Source organism: Fukomys damarensis, unplaced genomic scaffold (genome assembly GCF_012274545.1).
Source record: "Fukomys damarensis isolate Sample0158 unplaced genomic scaffold, DMR_v1.0_HiC HiC_scaffold_39, whole genome shotgun sequence".
NCBI classification, from domain to species: domain Eukaryota; kingdom Metazoa; phylum Chordata; class Mammalia; order Rodentia; family Bathyergidae; genus Fukomys; species Fukomys damarensis.
In genome coordinates, this window is record NW_022900951.1 from 120,117,283 (window position 1) to 120,126,954 (window position 9,672).

General features: G+C 36.1%; 1 pseudogene; it reads left to right on the plus strand.

The window, feature by feature from the left end:
* Positions 1-7,257: 7,257 nt before the first annotated feature.
* Positions 7,258-8,028, plus strand: LOC117284776 (annotated as a pseudogene).
* Positions 8,029-9,672: the final 1,644 nt, after the last annotated feature.

Sequence of the window (9,672 nt, forward strand, 5' to 3'; positions counted from 1 at the left end):
TCATCAAGGTCATTTCAGCAAAGCCCCCCCAAAAGAGGATTGAAATTACAGGTAAATTAATATGATGTCTGAGTCGTTCTGAAAATGCAAGGAGAATGGTAAAAATGGTACCAAGATTGGCCAATAGCACCCCCCAATTAGGAACACTGAACCAAGAGGGTTAGGGTAATCACACCCTACTTTCCACCAGGATAGGCACTTGCCAAAACATAAAACAATTAGCTCATGGAATCACCTGCTGGAGAGAGCTGTTGTAATACAATCATAGATAAATTTAAATATGTTATTTGTAGTTGTGGGAAGTAGAATATTTTATCTCCTTATCATGAACAAAGAACAATACAGGATCAGTCACTGACCACAACCATTGTATGAAGCAGACTTTTTCAGAGAAAAGAGAATCAACAGGATGTGTATATTTGTGGTGTATATTTGTGGTGTGTGTGTGTGTGTGTGTGTGTGTGTGTGTGTGTTTATAATACATAATTGGTTCACATGAATCTGGAGACCAAGAAGTCCCCACATTGGCATTTGGTAAGGGGGAAGACCAAGGAAAGCCAGTGGTGCACTTTCAATCTGAAAGTCAGGAAGCTCAAGATTCTGGAACTCTCAGTTTGTATCTGAAGATAGAAAAAGACTAATCGCTCCACTGAAGGTAGTCAAGCTTTATGTTCTATTCAGGGTTTCAATTTAGTGTGTGAGTCTCACCACATGAGCTATGGTAACCTGCTTTACTCAGTCTATCAATATAAATGTTAATATTATCCAGAAATAGTCTCCCAGAAACACCCAAAATCTTTTATCAAATGTCCCTAGAGTTACCCTTTGGTTCAGTCAGATTGACACATAATAGGAGCTGTCATAAACGTGTGATAAAAATGATGCAAAATAATATGAAGATGAAGCCAACATTGGAAAGAATACTGAATTAATTAGGACAAGAATCCTCATAAAACCATGTGAAAAGTCTACTTCAGTGAGATAGCATAATTTACAAAACATATTTCAAGGTGGTTTAAGAGTGGAGTTTTTGGCCACTTCCAGCCAAAACCGTCTGGATATTGTACATCACATAATTTTGGTAGTGTTTCCAGGCTTTCTTTTGAAGCTTATCTCATTTTACCTTTCATAATGTTACTTTTTCTGTTTTTCTTTTTGCATGTTCAAAGCTATTGCTGTGCTTATTCTTTTAAATTAAGAAATTGGAATCATTGGTTACAACTGATATCCAAAGAGTGATAAGCCTCAAGTCTCAGGAAAAAGTTCACAGAGATGCCACTTCTACACATCTAATTTACACCTACACAAAAATGTGTAGTACTTTATTTTACAGTTTAAATATGATTCTTGTTAGACAAAATCAGTCATGTTATCTCCAGTTCCATGGATCTTATTTTCTTAATACTGTTATAAAGAGTTATGGCTGTGATTCTTCTCAAAGATGTTGGGTTATTAAGCTGCATACTCTTTTAAATAGTATTTACTTTTAGCAATTTCAATTCTGTATACAATTGTTGGTGATATTTTAAGAACATTTTCTACAGTTAAATACCGTATCTTAAACATCAGTATGAAATGATGAGCTGTTGAATTTTAATTTTTTTAATAAGTAACTTTCCATGCATGTGTAAGCTTTAAAAAAATCACAGGTGTATGCAAGAAGGAAAATATTCTATCAACAACATTATGTGAGATCTAAGTGTTCATTTTATCTCCAAATGAAGAAAATTGCAATTCCCTTCAACTTTTAATTGTGTAAATCAATATTTTCTGAATATCCATATCAGGGAAAACCACAAATCATACCCAGACACAAGTGAAACAAATATGAAAGTAGAATAAATTTGAATTGGTACATTTGATTTTCTAGAATTCAAGCTAAAGTGAGTCTTAATCATAAAAAGTGACATTGAGGTGTTCAGGTTTCAGTTTTGACATGTGAATAACTTGAAAGTCATAATTCCCATCCTCAAAGCAAGAGAAAAAGCTGAACAAATGGAAAGAAAATACTTTCTTTGGACCCATCACAAAACTTAATGCTCATGAGAATCGGGCAAAAGTAGATTCACGCCTGAGCTATGGTCTAGGTGAGAGTCAGAAACTCCTCCACGTGGCAGTATAAGGGAAATCTCCACACTCTGTGGGTTTTACCTTTAGTAAGTCCAAGAGTCAAGACTAATCCATTATACCATGTGTTGAAGAGCAGCACGCCCACCTCAAAACAGCCCAGATCCTTCTTGTGTTAGATTTCTCAAGAGAAAAGAGCTGAAAGGGTGTCTATATGTACATTTATTATAAGGACTTGGTTTATGAAATTGTGAGCTGAAAATATCGAGATCTTTAGGCAATAATCTAGGATCTAATTGTGCTGTTTCAGTCTGAGTAGAAGGCTCAGAATGAGGAGAGCTGATGGTATAACTTTCAAGTACAGGCTGCAAGATTTAAGTCCAGAAAAAGCTGGTGTTTCTGCTCAAGGCCAAAGGTAGAAAAAGACTCATATCCCAGTTTGAAGGCAGTCAGGCAGGAGGCATCCCCTCTTGCCTGTCCTCTTTGTTCTCTTCAAGGCTTCAACTATTTAAATAAAGCCACTATAAGGAGAGTAATCTACGTTATTCTGTCTACTGATTCAAATGTTTTTCTCTCCCTCACTTACATAAACAGAATAATGTTTGCACAAATGTCATTTCATCCCATGGATAAGAAAGGGACACATACAATAAATCCTCACAAGTATCTATAGCAATGGCTGGCTGTAACTGGGAGATCATTTTACCAGATCCTCAGTAAAGTCATGAAAAGGACAACGACTCAACTCCAACCTCTTCTAGCCTTCTTGTCTCATACAACAGGTAGATGAAGCTAAGAAACAGTTGTGAAGGCCAAAACCCAAGAGAGACATTAAAACCTGGGATTTAATCAGCTAACCGTGTTACACCTCCTTTGGTACTTTACTACCAAATCAAAAATGCTCAAGTACAGTAATAGTGGATATAAAGTGAGTGAGCAACAAACTACAGAGTCTATTTTTTGCAAACCTCAGAAACAAGAAAAGGAAAGACCAAAGGTATGTCATAGTCCTTTTTCTGTTCCTGTAGAAAAATACTTGAGACAAGATCATTCATAGAGTTTCAGTTTGGTCCATGGTTAATAGATATTGCAAAGTAACAGAATTTGGCAGTAGCATTTACTTAGCTTCTGGTGACAGTCTCATGCTGTTTTAACTCGAAGCAGAAAGCACGGGGGGAAGTAGGTAACAAGCAAGAAATGCAGCATTGCTTTACAGTAACCCACACATACACTAGCTAATTCAGTCCTATAAGAGCAATAACTTACTCACATGGATAAGCATTAATCTCCTTTTATTATCCAAGCACCTCCTGCTAGACCCCAGTACCTCTCAACATTGTTACATTGGAAAGCAAATTTGAACTTGAGTTTTGGTGTGGACATGGGATGAGGAAACCATAGCAGATATTGAAAGAATTTGAAATTTTAGCTGCTAGATCTATAGCAAACATTACACATGCCAAATTTCTAGCCAGATTAGCATTAAACCTGGCAACATTGAACTTTACCTGAGTTCTATAATCCTGGAAAAGAATTGCTGTTGAAGAAATCTCACCACCCTTTGGATTATGGGAAATAGATTGCTGCAAAGAATCACCCCTCCTCATAAAGAGGCTAAGACTTACCTCTTTTGTTTATCTAAGACAAGGCTAGGCACAGACCCTCCCAACTTCCACTCTTAATGTTGTAAGTGATTAATTAGCTGCAGTATTTGACCCCACTGATTAATGAAAACAAAATACTTGTTATCCTAAACTGAGCAAACTTAGTTAAGCTTCTTCCTTCCTGAAGGGTCTTGAATTTGGATTTAACCCTAAGTTCATTACAAGCCCTGAAATGCATAACAACCCCTCCTTGATGATCCCTCCTGACAATAGAGTGGCTAAGAGGCCAGGCATCGCCAAGTCCTGTTCCTGGTCACATTTTACTAACGTGAACAACTGAAGAGTCTAATCTCACTTCCCCAGACCCAATATCTATCACCCTATCTACTCCATACTAGGAAACAAAATTTCATTATGGCTGACTTTTGAGACCTTTATCAGATTTTCTATGTTCTCCCTTTTGCACTAATCTTTTCAAATAAAGTCTCTCCTTACATAAGAATTTGTTATTTGACAAACCTCAAATGAGGCTATTTACCTCACTTCCTATTACATGATATATCACATCTGTATTTCAAAAAAAATCCCAAGCCTAAAGACAAAAAATACACATTCTTAAGAATAAAGCAAACATCATGAGCAGATTTAGGTATGACACAGATTTTAGATTTCTCAGGCAGGGAATTTAATACAATTTCAATTGATAAGTGAAGGGCTCCATTCCAAAACGTAGACAATGTAAAACAAGAGTGGGTAATAGAAAAGGAACAGAAACCCTAGGAAAAAGGAAATAGTCAAACTGAAAAACACTGTGATACATATGGGGACAGTTTCTTATGGGTTCATCAGTTGACTGGACACAACTGAGTGAACAAATTTGTGACCTTGAAGGTATCAGTAGAAGTTTCCTAAATTAAAATTCAAAGAGAAAAAAAATGAAGAAATACAACAGAACAGCCAAGAACTATGGGACAACTTCAAAAAAAATGTAGCAAATACATGTATTAAAAATATAGCATAGCAGGAAGACAATACAGAAAAAGTGGATCAGAAGGAATAAGTAAAAATGGTTCAAGGCTTCCAAAAACAAAGAGCAGACATCAAACCACAGATATAGGAAGATGAGAAAACAATAAGTAGAAAAAAAGAGCAAAATGATACATACTTAAACAGTGTTCAAACTACACAAAATTCAAGACAGCATTGCTTTTATTTGCGTCTCTCAAATGACCAGTGATGTTGAATATTTTTTCATGTTTATTTGCTATTTCTGCTTTGAGAAATGAATGTTCATTTCAGATGTCCATTTTTGGATTGGGTCTTTAAATTTGGGAGATCTGTTTTCAAAAAATTCTTTATATATTCTAGATAGTAGACTTTTGTCTAAGGAACTGTTGGTAAAAATTTTTCCCACATTGTGGATTGTCTCTTCACCCTGTTGATAGTTTCTCTTGCTGTGCAAAAGCTTTTTAATAAGATGAGATCCGACTTGTTGATTCTTTGTGCTTTTGGGTCCTATTTATTTTATTTAAGAGCATGGCCTCAGTGTGCATTCATTTAGCTGTAAATGTCTCTAGTTTCTCATTCCTTAGGGTTGAGTAGTACTCCATTTTATTAAAAAAAAAGAAAAACAAAGAAAAAAACTTCTATCTCCAGTCTCCTGTTGATGGGCAATTGAGCTGTTTCCAAGTTTTAGCTAATACAAATTGTGCTTCTATGAACATGGGTGCGAGTATATCACTGTGGTATGATTCTTTTAAGTTTTTTGAAAAGATACTCAGTAGGGGAATAGCTGGGTCAAATGGGACCTCTAACCCTAGACCTTTGAGGTATCTCCATACTGATTTTCACAGTAGTTGTGCGATTCTACATTCCCACCAACAGTGGAGAAGTGTTCCTTTTTCCCTACAGCCCCATTTGTTATTGATTTATTTCTTGATACCAGCCATTCTTTCTGGGGTGAGGTAGAAGGTAGAGTAGTTTCTCTGGTGTGAGAAACTGAAAGTGTAAATAAGGATCAAAATGTAAAATAGATAATGTGAAATAGGAAGAAAAAGACCAAAGGGGAAGGGGAAGTAGGAAGGGTAGGGGAAAGTAAATAAAAGAAAGGATTAAATATGAGAAAAGGGAAAAATGAAAGCAAAATCTTTGTAAATAGGGAGGGGTGGAGGGGTTGAAGGAAGGTCAGGGATATGGGAGAAAAAAATAAGAACCAAGATATATCATGTAAAGACACAAATTCCCAATAAGGAGTGTCAGCATATCATATACCTAAAATGTACCAATAAAAAAAAGAAGAAAAGAAAAGAAAATCCAAGACAGAAATCTTTGTGAAAAGCCCAAGAAAAGAAACCATTTTACTTAGGAACAAGAATAAGAATTACAGTGGATGCTTTGTTTTTGAAAGATGTAAGCAGGAAAGTAGTAGAGTAAATCATTTAATGTGTTGGAAGAAAATAAACACCACCTTAGGATTCCGTATACAGCAAAATTAGTCTTCAGAAAGGAAGGAGAAAGATAGACTATCTCAGAAAACACTGAGCATTCATCACTAGTAGTCTCTGCTTGAAATGTTTAAAATTATTTAAGGTTGAAGAAAAATTATGTAGGCCAGAGCTTCAGATGTACAAAAAGGAATAATTAAAGTGAAATAGAAATTTTATCCTATAAACCTAGAAGATGATTTTTATGATTAGCAAAGTATCTGGAACAATGCCCTAGGAAGAATTTTCTTTTTTATCTTTGTTTTCCCCCATGACTGAGATTCTTTTTTTTTTTTTTTTTTTTTTCACAAATTTTTTTGCTTTTCACAACTTTATTTCAATATAACTATGCTTATGGAAATACACTAATATTGGTTAAGAGAATGCAATTTAGTTTATCCTACACAATTTCAACCAAGACCTTGGCACATGCTTTAAGATTTTAAAAATAATTTGCAATCTGGTTTATGTTTACCCACAAATGTATAAAAGATCCATCAAATGCTGCTAAAGAAGGCAGCAAAAACCTTGAGAAATATACCTTTGGTTTGCCTGAGAGAAGTAACAAGTATTGCACTGTGAAATTTATAAAGTTGGTGCAACAAAACATTGCTGTAATGTTGCATGCAATGCTAGTTTTACAAAGTTCGGTAACTAGTCGATGTGGGAGAGCCTATGTATACACATGGATCTGTAAAAGCTAATAATGCATGTATACTGTAAATCTACACCTCAGCAGATGAACTGAGCTGATAGTGTCGATTCAGATTTAAGGCATGAACTGAATCTTGTTTTGCGTAGACTGAGATTGTTTTAACTGCCTCTAATGGGGTTTTTATGTATACCTTGAGGGTTGCTTCTCTCCTTTATCCATCCCCTGCAAAGGAGGTCTCTTATAGAGCTAATGTACCATTGAAGGTTAAGAAAAAGTATTAGGTTAGGAAAGTTATACTTCAAGTAGAAAATTTGGGATTGCATTAAAAATAATTTTTCAAATTCCTATCTCCTGGTGAAAAATAATTTTGTTTTTATGTGAATTTCTTTCCTAAGCACATTTTCAAATTGAAATGGGGCCGGCTCTCTCAAAGACTCTGTCTAGCACCATGGGGAAATGGGAAAATTGGGTAGGAGGAGTGAAAGAGCAAGCACAAAAGAAAAAGAAAAGCTTTAAGGCTTTGGCTGAATTTGAAGAAAATATGAATGAGAATTGGAAGCAAGAACTAGAAAAGCACAGAGAAAAATTATTAAGTGGAAATGAGAACTCATCAAAAAATAGAGGATGCAGAAAGATATCTGGCAGGATTTTCAGACTGAAGAGGAGGAAAAGAGGCAAGTGAAAAAGAGAAAGAATCGTTAACATAAATCTTCTGAAGTTAGAAACTGAATCACACAGTAAGGATAGTTTAAAGAAAAGGAAACCCAAGGATGCAATTGAGAAAGAAAAGAACATTAAAGGACTTAGGAGAGAGAGAGAGAGAGAGAGAGAGAGAGAGAGAGAGAGAGAGAGAGAGAGAGAGAAGAGAGAAAGAACATTAAAGGACTTAGGAGAGAGAGAGAGAGAGAGAGAGAGAGAGAGAGGGAGGGAGAGAGAGAGAGAGAGAAGAGAGAGACGGGGGGGTGGGAACCCAGAAGATAAACCTTTGTCTTCTTAGTCTTTGTCAGAATCAGAATATATTGAAGACATGCAAGCAAAAAGAAGAAGAAAAACAGTGAAGAATGAGAAACGCTAAGAAAAAAGCAATAACCAAGAGTATAAGAAACACAGTAAGAAGAAAAAGAAGGCTGCTAGTCAAGTCCTGACTCACCTTAACATTAACATAAACCAGGATCCCCTTATGAAGAAAGTGCAGTATCTAAGGAAATTTCAACTGTGAAAATCATGACATATTCACTGAAATGCATGGGTTTTTAGAATTATTTTTGGACTATTCAGTGACCTCTTAGATGTCGCTCTGTGAAAGGGCTCTGATTATTGCCTGCTGCTTGCAAATCTACGTTTTTCTCCTCCAGTGCTTAAGAACTCTGGCAGCTAACACATTGCAGTCATACTAGTGGTTAAGATGTGTGGAAATAAAGCTGATATTTTTAACCAGAAGGATCTAATGGTAAACCAGCAGAAGTTGAATCTGGCAACATCTCTCTCTAAGGTATAGTTAGAAATGACCAGATGACTAGTTAATATTGTCAAGTAGATACTTGTTTTAATTACTTTTCTCATTGCTAAGACAAAACACCCAGGAAAGGTTTATTTGGCTTACATTTTACAGAGGTTTTACTGGCATAGGGGAATCAGTCCATGGCAGACAGAGAATAGCAAAGCAACCAGGGAATAACAGTGTCTCCCAGCCCCTTTTATTTGCCCAGACTATTATGGGTGGGTAGCACTCACACCCTGAATCCTAGTGCCCTCGGGCCTAGCACTGCACCATGATGAATCAGTTCCAGAGTCACACACTCCAGATTCGGCTACTTCTCGAAAAGCCCTACCTGAAGCTCTGGGGCACATCTGAACACAAGCCATAATAGTATTACATTAATATTTTGAAATCCTTCTTCTGTGGATAAGTGGATTTCAATTTTTGCCCCCTTGCATACTTTTATTTACCTCAGGAAGGGGCTTTCAGGGTGGAGGCAGGGGTGGTTTGGCATCGCTTTAGCAGAGTAGTGTGCCTTGGATTCTGATACATCCTACTTTTGTGGACCTAATAGCCATGCTTCTGGGGAATGTCTCTGGGTATCAGCAGTCTTGTCCTTCACTGAGCTTAATGACATCCTTGGACTTCATCATAACCTGCTTTGGATGAACCACACAGCCCTCTGTAGCATGAGGAGGCCCTCAAAGCTCTGGGTTTACCTCCACATCTATGGTAACTGATTTTTTTTTTTTTTTTTTTTTTTTTTTTTAGCTTCAGGATGAATTAACTTTGACTAGTCTTTGGCTTTAGAGAAAAATTATTTCATATAGACACTGGTCCTTATTGGACATAATACCTAAAAATTCTAAAATGCATGTTTTATACTGTTCAATTCTAACTAGTCAGGAAAATTTTATGTAACCGATGTTTACTGTATTTTTTGGCATGAATGTTGTTTCGGCTGGCAATGTAACTCTTTACTCTTTGCTAACTCTTTACTCTCGCTGCCTCAAGTTCATTTCTGTGTTTAGTGGCACACTGGCCCAGCTATTCAACATGTAAAAAGCAGGTTTTGATTTTTTTTAAAACAGCTTCATATTGAAGCTCAGACCAATAAACAAGTGGAGTGACAGATCTGGTATGTTATATCTTGTCACATAAAGCTATTTCCAGAATCTTACTAAAGGCAATGTTTATTTTAAAAATATGAAATGAATAGAATGCATAACACTAAGAGTTTCATTTATATTTCAAGATTTTTCTACTCTGATTGATTTTTCTCATTCAAAACAATTAGGTATGTTGCCATCATATGGCCTTCATGAAGTCTTTCTGGCCCATATTTGTTAATACAGACATTTTCCAAATGTCACCTTTGTGTTT